The sequence below is a fragment of the Tachysurus vachellii genome, chromosome 1 (assembly GCF_030014155.1).
Source record: "Tachysurus vachellii isolate PV-2020 chromosome 1, HZAU_Pvac_v1, whole genome shotgun sequence".
Classification (NCBI taxonomy): Eukaryota; Metazoa; Chordata; class Actinopteri; order Siluriformes; family Bagridae; genus Tachysurus; species Tachysurus vachellii.
Window position 1 is genome coordinate 13,680,118 of NC_083460.1, and position 12,028 is coordinate 13,692,145.

Sequence of the window (12,028 nt, forward strand, 5' to 3'; positions counted from 1 at the left end):
TATTCCCACGTTCATGACAGAAGATTCCGCCACTTTAGGACCCAGCAGGATAGCTGCAGCCTGGACCGGCATGGTGTGAGCATCGGTCCGCATTTTTCCGGTGAGGGACGCCGCTCCGCTTCCGGTTTCTCCGCGGGGGCGCTGCCTCACTTCCTGGTTGCGGTGGGTCTGGCTGTGGTGCGACGGGGGTTGCGCTTGGGCCCCCTGCTCGGCTGTGGACTTCACTCGTTGCCTTCAGCTCGGGTGTGGACGTCGCTCGGCCCTCTCTGGCTGCGCTGCCGTGTGCCTCGCTTCCCCCCTCTGCCTCGCTCCCCCCCACCTGCCTTGCCGTGTGCCTCGCCCCCCCCACCTGCCTTGCCGTGTGCCTTGCTCCCCCCACCTGCCTTGCCGTGTGCCTCGCTCCCCCCACCTGCCTTGCCGTGTGCCTCGCTCTCCCCACCTGCCTTGCCGTGTGCTTTGCTCCCCCCACCTGGAACCCGTTGGGACTGACAGGACTGATTGGAGCGTCGGGAGCCGCGCTTCAAGGGGGGGGTACTGTCAGGACTCAGCCTGGACTTTGGCCATGTGCTTTGTGTTTATGTTCTTTGTTCACGTGTCTGCCCTGCCCTTGTCTTTTCCTCCCCGCCTCTGCACACCTGTGTCATGATTATCATTAGTATTTAGTTGAGCCGTGTTGCCTTGTGCAGCGCGGACTCTACTGTTGTCTTCGTCTGGTTTTGTCTTTGTCCTGTTTAGTGTTCTTTTAGTCAATAAATCCTGTTTTTGTTTAGCTGTCCTGCGTTTGGGTCCGTTTTATTCCCGCGTTCATGACAACTGTAGTCTTAAATATTAAGATACATAGGAATGTACAAGAGGCAAATGTGCAAACAGGTTGACACTTTCAGTATGTCAATGTAAGGTAGTGAATGATGAATATCTTACTGATAAAGTGAGTATTAAGTGGAGACATGAAGATGTTAAGAGGCTGGTTTTGAGTTTAGGAGCCTGATGGCCTGGGATGGCAGCAAAGTGAAAAGATGGTTACTGGGGTGAATTGAGTCCTTGATGATTTTAGCATCCTTTCTGAAAGTGTGAGTCAGAACCCTTAAAGGTTCTAAATACTAACTAGAACACCAGAGCAGAGTGGATAAATCTGACATAATGGAAGGTAAGAACCCTTAATTACCCCAACAAACAGTGATTATCCTTATACAGAATGGTAAAATCTTGTTGTAGAGTTCTAGACAGAACCTTTAAAGGGTTCCCTGTTGGAAAGTAGGTTAAGAACACTTAACTAATTAATAAACCTTTAAAGAACACCATTTTATTCATAAGATTATAGTTGGTGTTATGCTAATAACTGAGATTCCTTTATGTTAAGGAAGCGGTTATAGTATTTCTCATAGAACCTTCCCTGACAAAAAGTAGGCTAGGAACTCTTAATTGTGCTCTGAACCCTTAAAGAACTCATGTGAATGCTGATAAAGGTATTTCTGATGAAGAAGCCTGCGTAGAATATTGTCTGAGATTGTAAATGAGTGGTTCTAGATTCATCCAGGATACTCAAATAAATCACTTTAAAACAATTTGACTATTTTTACTACTTCGATCAACTCTGAGTCTCAAGCTGCTCGCCCTGATGGATTCCTGCCAGAACCAATGGTACTTCTCGCGGTTTATGACTTATGGCTGCTGCATTATTGATTAGAGCGTGTTCTAGCGAGATGACCTTCATTCAGGTCGTGGACTGTTTATGCGAGCAGGCGCACAGGGGTTCTGTCGTTTTTAGCCGCCCAAGGTGTCAGCACTTGATGGGAACACTTTGACAAAACAACTGCTGTCGATTAGAGATTTAAAGTGAACCATGGAGGGGGTTTAAATGAGCACAGAGTCTTTTGTGCTATACGATTCGGTCAGCGGTGGAACCGACTGCTGCGTCACCCTGCAGATGGTTTGAAAAGGAAAACAAGAGCCAGATCAGACTAAAGAACAGGCAGAACCATGAATCCCATGCTGTCTGCACAAAGGCCTCCCAGGAAAGTGGGATCTGTGCAAGTGGCTTGCCAGAAGCGTTTCGCAAATTTTCCATTTCCATTTTCCACAAATGTGATTTTTTCTTCCCTCCTGCCATGCTTTTTTTTTCTTCAAAGCAGATCTACTAAAGTGTTCTGAGCGTGTGAATAGGAAATGTTATGTAACAGGGCAAAGCCAGGACCACAGGTTCTGCAGGAGATCATAGAATCTTGGTGATGAGAACATTACCACTGTCTTCCCAGGGCCTGTACCATCTTTATTCCCTGGGGTCTGTACCACTTTTTTTTTTTTGCCACCTTTAGGTCACTAGCAAGTGCAATTTGTTCCGATGTCATGCCCAGCTCAAGGCCAGCTCCAGGAGAACTCTGCAATTTAATTAGGTTACTACATAGTGGAGGTTCCACGAGTCTGAAATCTGACCATTTAGACAATTAAGAAACTTAAAACAGTTTCATCCCTTTCATTTAGTAGATTTTACTGACAAGGAAAAATGGCCAGAAAATGAGTGTAGAACCCTTATGGGTTCTCTTCTTTTCCCTTTTGGGGAGATGTTCTATATCAAGCCAAACAGCATTTACCTCTTAGACATTAGAACCATTTCAGAAGAAACCTTCATTATCCAGTTTTAAAGAACAAGCAGTTAGCAGTAACAGGATAGTAATACATATACTGCTTGAGTTAAGGGACAGAAAAAACCCTATCACCCCCTGGGGAACATGGAAAGGTTCTATATCAAACCATCCAACAGAGTCTGTCCATTTTAGAAGATGACAAACCCCAAAACCTTAATTATCCAGTAAACATTTAAAAAACCTTAAAAAGAAAAATACAGTTTTTTGAGAGAAATCCAGATAGTCAACGAGAGAACTCTAAATGTTTCTACATTTATTAAGAGTTTAAGATACTTTTAAAATGTTAATGCAAATAGACTTCTATAAGGGTTTTCCTTACAAACTGTTCTGAGAGGGAACTACATAGAACTTTAAATTCAGGTCTCTCTCTCTCTCTCTCTCTCTCTCTCTCTCTCTCTCTCTCTCTCTCTCTCTCTGAGACTTCTAGTGATGATGTTAGAGCTGGACTGGCATGTGACAGGTTTGTCGAAAGGTGTCCATGTTTCTAATCACTCGATCACGCTTGGCCCAGTGTGTCAGGTGAGAACTGCGAGCCTCAATCGTTACATGGAGATGAGAAGCTGTCCACCAGCTGTGGCCACCAGTTCTACCTTCATTGAGATTGACAGCTCTTACACCGTCTTTAGGGCTGGAGGAGCCAAAGTCGACCCATCTGGACCCATCTGACCACCAGAGCAGGAGATTGTACAGGATGAGGAGCCACCAGTTGTGTTTGAGGTTACAGATGATCTACTAAATGAGATATCAGAGGATTGTATCTTAGCCAGAGTGAAATGAAGACTTAAAAAAGACTTAAAATTTATTTATTTATTAATTTATTTATTCTGTTATTTTCTGTGTGTGATGTACTTATATTTTATAATTAATTTATTTATATGGCCTATTTTGTTTATTTTTCGCTTATGCACTCATCTATCTATCTATCTATCTATCTATCTATCTATCTATCTATCTATCTATCTATCTATCTATCTATCTATTTGTTTGTTTATGGACTTACAGCTGTATTTGTTTATTCATTCGTGTTATCTGTATCAATTGATGGATTCTGCAGCTGTACTCTACCATATGGTGTAAGCGATTTATGGAGCTCTGACTATGTAAAGACGTACGGTGCGTTCATCATTGACGGCATATAATGCGAGTCAGAATCCGAGCCCAGCTTTTCTCCGGAGTTGTTCTCCGAGGTCGATGTGGCTTTCCTTCAGTCCCGACTTAAAAACTCACAACCTCGTGGTCTTTCATCCTCTAATCCGGCATGTAATCGCAGCTATAATCATCTGCCTCCACAGCCGTCTCACAGATACCCAACAGCGACCACTCATACGGAGAAACACACACATTTCAGTCATTTCCATTTGTTCCTAATGAATTCCTAATTTGCTTAAAATATGAGCTGCAGTTCACAATGAATTTCAAGTAAAGAGAAAAAAAAACACCTCAACCTCTGTAGCTGGCTCTCGACTTACCATTCAAAACACGTTTAAGTCCGAGCCAACATTAATGCCATGTAGAAATGCCATGGGCGGCGAATTGTTTTCTTCCATTGGTTGCTTAGTAACCTCAGCGCTGTAAGTGTGTGATTAGGTCCTCCTGAGCATCGAGCGAGAGCTTTCCGGATACTTAATGCATTCAAATACCAATGCAGAAGCCTCTGTTTATTTTCTCGTTAGATTTAATTGGGGCTGAGGTTTGCACCGGGACGACTCTTTGCACGAAACATTGCACGTAGGAAATTGTTTGTTTTCAGTCCTGTAGAATCATAAAAGCAGATCAGTTCTTTATGATACAGAGCTCTGCATAAGTATTCACCCCCTTTTTCACATATTTTCTAGTCTAACAACCTGGAACTGTAATGGATTGTATAAACAGTTGGGTGAATACTTATGCATTAAACAACTTTAGCATTAAACAAGTTTTTTTAACTTTTAAATTATCGAAACTTAGCAGCAATTTTTCAGCAGAGAGAGCGTGTGTTACTACGTGCTCTCGTTATCTGACGGCTGACGACATCTGACAGCGTAATACATTTTAAATAGATCTAAAATCAAAAATCCACCAAAAGAAGCACAGCAAACTTCCAAAACAGCTACAAATGCAGTAGGCGTCAAATAGAAACACAACCTTATGTTTATTATAGCAAGAGACATGTCAGATGTATCGCTTCTACTGTAGTTTGTGTCTTGTGGGCGTGGCCTGTACATCGAGCCGACAAGCAGTGGCCATAGCAGATACACATAGCTACTAATGCTAATTATGCAAATGAAATAACACACTAGTCAATGTTGTTTTTTAATACAAATATGAAAAGTCTGGCTTTGTGCTAGCTTTGTGGTCAGATACTTTGCAATAGTGAGCTAGCAGTTCTAGCTACATACAGTACAATACAACAATCTGTACTTCTCCCATCCAAGCTATATTTTTTTCAAACCCTTTTTTAAATACATTTAAAGATCAAACTTGAGCTGCTTTTTAGATGAACAAGCACTTGGAGCATCTAAAAGAGCAGAAATGGGTTTGATATCAACATTTATTCTGATGATACAAACATTTGCATGGATTTACTTTTCTATGAATATAAAGCTTGTCCCTAGTATTCTAGAGAAAAACAGAAATACTGATGAAACACTACAAATTTTTAAAATCCAGAGTGTCTAATTTCATCTGAGCTTCATATTAACACCACTGTGGAGTGAGACATGACAAAGACACTCAATGATCAACATGAACGTGATAAAACAGGGACAAACTGCATTTCTTTGCCTCTGGGGAAAGAGTTTGGTGAAAAGGCAAGTTTTCTGGATTATTGTGATGTAAGCAAATCACAGGTCTGTTGGTAGAGGATCTTAGTCATATCATCTGACGTGAATAACGGTAAAGATTTTATCAGGATGTTGTATTGTGTGATGAGTAATAAGCTCAAAAGTTGATAAAAAAATAAAATAAATAAAAGTAATTAATTAATTAATTGAGGAAATAATAATAATAATAATAATAATAATAATAATAATAATAATAATAATAATAATAATAATGATAATAATAATAATAATTTCTGTCCTTTAGAAGCCTGGAGAGGAGTCGTAGCTGATCAACATTCAACAAGAAGCCGCCATCATAAACTATGTGAACGTTAAATTGATGTTTTTTTTTCTTTATGTTTTAACAAAACAGGATTCGACGAAGAGTCTCAGTGGGAAACTCTAACAGCTTGAAAATATTACAAGCAGATGAAAGGACGGAGGATTGAGAAAAGCTTGGCCCTCGAACTATTTGTTAAGAAAAGTTTGTTTTTCCTGGCCTTATCTGAATTTTAGATATTGCACATGGAAATCCCACCAGCTGCGTCCCACGCTGAGTTTCCCCTCAGGAGATGTGCATGAAGTGGAAAAAGCCCAAAGCTGAACGCAGCTTTATCCCCGAAATGCTCAGGATCCCAGGGAGCACTCACTAGCATGCCGCCGTGACGCTCGCGCCACATCCCCAAGCTTTGTTTTCCCATTTTTGTTTTTTTTTTCTTTGTAACAAAGGAATCACAAAATGTGCCCCATGGACAGGACAGGTCTAACATCTCTTCATGTTATTATATTATTATTATTCATTTATTCCTTTTATAACACAGTTTCATCATTTCCAACTATTTTTATGACATTTGATAATATCGTCTATGAAATGGCAAACATTGAAGAACCTACAAAAACGATCAGAACCTGTTATAATGTTCACTTTACTCATCATAACTTCCACCAACAGCTCAAGTCTGATTTGTTGGGAGACTCCTTCTGTAAAACAAACGATTTTTTGTCTGAACACGAGATCCCAGCGAGCCGGCTGTTTTCATAGGAACGATAACGTTCCAGAAGGAGCGCATTAATATAAACCCACATAATAAAAGATTGAAAAAAAAAAACATCTGCTGTCTGCTAATGAAGGCGTTTAGGTGGCGAGATTAGGGAACTAAAACGAATGTATGTTTTAAATTCACGCCCTACGAATGAAAAGATTCAGAGGAATCTTTTGTAGAAGTAAAATCGTTTTAAAAGCCTGGAGCAGAGCGCAGTTTTATCTCGACACCTTCCACAGTTGTGAAAGTCTTTTCTTTCTTTCTTTCTTTCTTTCTTTCTTTCTTTCTTTCTTTCTTTCTTTCTTTCTATTTTCTCTTCAACATTTTTGTCAATTTGACATAAAGCGCCCGAAGGACAGGTCTCATGTGTAGAGATGCTTCAAGTTAATTTCCTGGAGGTTCGTTTATTATTTTTCCGACTTTAACGACCATAGTACAGTCACGGTACAACATTGAAGCACTCGTATTATTTATTGTTTGTGGCAGGACGGCTCTTATTTACTCTCATCTGTTGCTTTTGTCTCCTCAATGTGACCCGTCGTTGCTTCTGAGCAGCGTGTGTGTGTGCCATTTTGAGCAATAAAGCACTTTATGTTTGAATAAATAAAGCATCTGACAGATAGAAGTCATTCAGTGAGATTTGGATGGAGTAGGTTTTTTTAAGCGATTCAAGGCTAAGCGATGTTTTGATCAGACCTTTTGACCGACGTCTGAAGGACACAAATATTAGCCACCGGGGAAAATGAAAGCGATGCTGCTGTAATTGCATTTCAGAGGGAAAAGAAATAGGATTTGAGGCTAAACACAAACCTGGAAAGCTCAGAGAAAAGTTTCCATGCTCACCTTTACCTGACATTCAACTTGTGTTAGATGTACACATGCACAACGGCTCCTAAACATGACGGTTATGTCCTGGAATTTAGTCAGCTTCTAGAGTCAAGGTCACTCTGTTTCATTTACACTGATAATCGGAGATTTCTGTCATGTTACACAGTGAAATGGTGATATCTGCAACACAAACAAATACAAAAATGTTTAGCATGTCCTGGAGGAGTAGGGGCGTCAAAGATCTCTCAGATTGGATTACCATAGAAATCAAGTAAGAGAAGTTTCTCTCTTGTTCAAATTTTCTGGGTGGTGTTCCAGCCAGTTCTGGGTGGTGTTCTGCTGGGATTAACATACAGATGGTCAAAGGTGATTACATACCTGCGTAAAGCTCATAGCGAATGGATCACACACACACTCCTCCTCACACACACACGCACACAAATTCACACGCAGGTGCATACACACACACACACACACACACTGAGAGATTCATAAGGATTGTAATGAACTGAAGAGCAAATCATTTACAATGAGTCACCGGAGGAAAAACCACACAAACAGATCCACTGTTTCCACTTCAAAAAGAAATCTAACAATGCTAGCAGTGCTAATGCTAATATGTGATAATAATCCAGCAGCCTCTCAAACAATACACCAGAAGCATCCATACTGATCCTGGACGTATTTCCTGATTAGCGATCAAAGAAACGCACACGACAAACTGCGCTGGGACCCGCCATGAGGAGACGTTCCACAAAACATGATAAAAAAAATAGCAAATTTCCTAGGAAAGTAAAGGAAAGGAAAGTACAGTAAGGAATCCACCCAGAAATGGTAACAGCTCCAATGTTTTTCTTCTAACGGCATGTCACGATTTTATCATATTTTACTTCTGCCTGAGAAAAAAATCGGTATGAGCAAGGTGAAGATAGTGAAGCATTAGCCATTAGCTATTAGCTAGCAGAGCATGGACAATGTAAAATACAGCGTGGCCTGAAACCATCCTTAGGACTCATGATTGTGTGTGTGTGTGTGTGGTTGTGTGTGTGTGCATTTGTGTGTGCATATGTGTGTGTGTGTGTGTGTGCACAGCTTCCTTTGTGTACAGAAAAATATAAAATCTACAAAAATTAATCCTATTCTTTGTACTTCCTCAAGGACATACAGTAGTTGTTTCATTTTGTTTATTTGCCTCTATGATTCAGAAGTGCGTCACTCTTGCTTCTGAAGGAAGTGAGAGGCTCATTTCCCAATTGTTACTAGCTAGCAAGTAGAAAGTACTGCTTTTAAATATATGAATCATGAGCAGATCTGAATATAGTTTTTATTTGTATGAAATATAAATGAAGTTGTACAGCTGAAGTTTGCTAGATCAGATTGAAATTGCGTACAAAGTTTGTGGCTTCATGGATTTGTGATTAACTTGGATTTCAAATCGAATTCTTTTATATCCAAATTCTCAAAAAAGAAAAAAAAATCAATTAAACTTCAGATTTATTGGCTTAATATTTATGATGTTGTCACTTGTAGTAAAAGGAGACATGGTCTGCTCCTGCTTAGACTGTGTAAATATATGAATGAATAAAATCTAGAAATGAATAAGAAATATTAAGCAGTGTATTTGTAATCTGTGAGAATCTGTGCTCTGTTGATTTGCTTAAAACTGCAGATGTACAGGTATCTGAAAATCAGAACCGGAATTTGACATAAAATCTAATTTTTCCAAACCTGTTTATTAAAAGATTGAGTTTGAAACCTTTTTGGCAAACTTCAGGCACAAATTTGACTAAACCGATAAACATATATGGAAGTTCTGCTCCTGAAGGCTGCATACTTTATCAATCCTGACGACAATGGTTTGAGTCGCCTGATGTGCACTCTGTTGGGGATAGATCTGCATGGACAGTCCATGACACATGGGATTGCTGTGGATGGAGCTGCCTGGAGACTGTCTTACTATCGTTGAGCTACTGTTGTGTCGGTCTGCTTTCTTCATCATCGATCATTTGAAGACTTCGTCAGGAAGGACTTGGTGTTGGGTGTGTGGCAAACTCGGAAATTATGCCGATCGATTACATTTCCACTCAACTGAGGTTTAAAGGGCTTGCTCAAGGGTCCAGAAGTGGGAAATTGGTAGACCAGGGATTCGAACTCACAACCTTCCGATCATTGGTCCAACACACCACTCGACTATAAACTGTTGTAAAAAAGGACATTATTTACAATGACATTATTTCTTGTTCAGTGTCACCAAATGAGAATGGGTTACCTTCTGAGCCTGGTTCCTCTTAATGTTTCTTCTTCATATCATCTCGGGGAGTTTTTCCTCGCCACCGTCACCTCCGGCTTACTAATTAGCGATAGATGTTAGAGATATATAGTAATTTTTTGTTTCTATACTTACATAAAGCTGCTTTGAGACAGTGTGAGTCCTTGTGGCCTGGTCTCTCAACCCCTTCCTTGCCTGCTGCAGTCCTGTCCAGAAAGGTAACAGTGGTTGAGATGATGTCTGGAATTCTGTCAGCAGGACAAACCGTGGAAGTTTGTTAAACACAAAGCTGTAAACGAGTCTTATTCTCAGTAACATTGTGTATGTATACAGTGTTCAGGTAAAAAAAAAAGTTCATTCCGCATCTTTCCCTTCTTTAAGGCTGTAGTTAATATGAGTTAATATGATTTCCCTAGCAGCTGTGACTGGATATTATCTCAACACCACGATGCAGCTCTGTCCTGAACGTCTTCTCTTCTACACAGTGATGAACGACGCAGTTAAACAAACAGTGACAGACGTGTTCTATATAAATACTCTGCTAATATAGCTGACGCACTCTTTCCTGTCTCTTCCCACCTGGAGGATCGTTGTGTAAACTGGTACAGAGACGCTGAATTCCATTCCGCTATCAGAAGCCATGAGGTAATTGGTGGAGAGAGAATTCCAGTGGAGAGAGATTGAAGTGAGCGGGGTGAGTTCGGCTGTGGAGAAAGCTTCGCTTTTCATTTTATTCGCTCATGACTGTTTCCTCACGAGCTTTGATTTCCTTAACAAATATATATATATATAAATAAATAAAAGTAGTGAAATTGTTTGTGCAGTATTTATTCCAAGAAAATAAAAAAGTGTGACTAAGTGCCGAGCACCTTCGTATATTACCTTCAGAGAAGTACGCTCAGGCGAGTCGAAGCCATCGGCGGGGTTTTTGTGTCTCTTTTCACCAAACAAAAACAAATAAAAACACTACTGAACTTGAGCTTTTAAAGCTACTTGCTGTAAATTTCACTTCCTGCTGCATTACACATGTTAGCATCAGAGAAATTAGCATAATGTTTATGTTTTGTGTCATGTGTCTGCCCCGCACTTGTCTCTTCCTGCTCGCTTCTGCACACCTGTTCCTCATGTTTCTGATTGTCCTGTTTATTTAGTTGAATCCTCTGTTGTCTTTTGTTTTGTTCTGTTGCTTTTTGTTTTCTCCTGTTGTCTTCATCCTGTCTAGTACTGTAGGTGTCTTAGTGTCTGTTCCATGTTCTTTTTTGGTTAATAAATCCCATTTTAGTTTAGCTATCCTGCATCAGGGTCTTTTATCCCCGCGTCCGTGACAGTCTGATGATCTTTGCAGAATCTGCAAACACCTCTGGAACCATGCGAAAATCCAGAATGAATTTGTATTACAACACTCCTGCTAGCATGACACTCACTACTTTGCTGTTAAAATAAGGTTCAGTATTTTCCATAGAGGCCATAGGACCAAAGCATGTAAATAAGAAACTCTGTCATACATTCTCTGTTTCACAAACTCCACCTGTTTGGGTTATGAGATGTTTATTAGTGGACTTACCTTTAGACAATCAGAAACAAATCAAAGCCATACTGACCTTTGCAAAATCCTTTCTAAGGATCTTTATTATACATCTTCCTGCCTGCTGCACTCTAGAAAGTATTGCGTGTTCAGTGTCGAGTTCCGCAGCCAATTACATTGACTTTCTGAGCCAAGTGTAGTTTGAAGCTTGAGCTTGAGGTTGAATATTTTCAACAGTGTCAATCCCACAGAGCTTTAAACACATGTCCTCCTGTTAAAAAAAAAAAACAGGGATGGAAAATAAGGACCGGAGAAGGAATCATACTCTCCTGTCATTTCTGAACCATTGTTAGGTCTGTAGTTTTGACCGATGTCTGAAAACTGTGAAATTTCAGTATTTAATTCAAGCTATGTTAGTTGTGAAGGTCATAAGGTGAAATCCCAGGACCAGTAAAAAAAATTCATGAGTCCTCAAGATCCACACACACTTAACCACTTAAAGAACCATTAATCACTCATTTCCACACTGGATTATCTTCTAAATAAAACGAGGATCTGCTAAATAACCACAAGCTGTAATCATCGAGTCGGACTGATGATCGAGTGGAAAAATTAATCTTACTGCACAACACAAACAAACGGCGAGTTTCTTCTCCGGATCTCTGAAACCTGAGCTGTATTTCCTCCTCTTTTATCGCTCAGTCTGCAGGTGAGAGATGATAACATGTCAGCACCACTGCTGTGAGAACGCTTTGTTCTTGATATTGACAAACATTCTGGGATCGAAGCCAATTATACCTTGTGCATTAAACACACACCCACACACACATACACACACATATACAGGTACACACACATTGACACTACATTGACTTTCTTTTTCCCCTTCTTATTGTGCTTCATAAATTGCTTGGAGA

General features: G+C 40.2%; 1 long non-coding RNA gene across 1 annotated transcript; it reads right to left on the bottom strand.

The window, feature by feature from the left end:
* Positions 1-4,219: 4,219 nt before the first annotated feature.
* LOC132838901 (uncharacterized) lies at positions 4,220-9,483 on the bottom strand. The gene is made up of 3 exons (XR_009647674.1): positions 9,152-9,483; positions 7,333-7,497; positions 4,220-4,397 (listed from the first exon to the last, which is right to left on the bottom strand). It is a non-coding gene; the product is annotated as an uncharacterized LOC132838901 (long non-coding RNA).
* Positions 9,484-12,028: the final 2,545 nt, after the last annotated feature.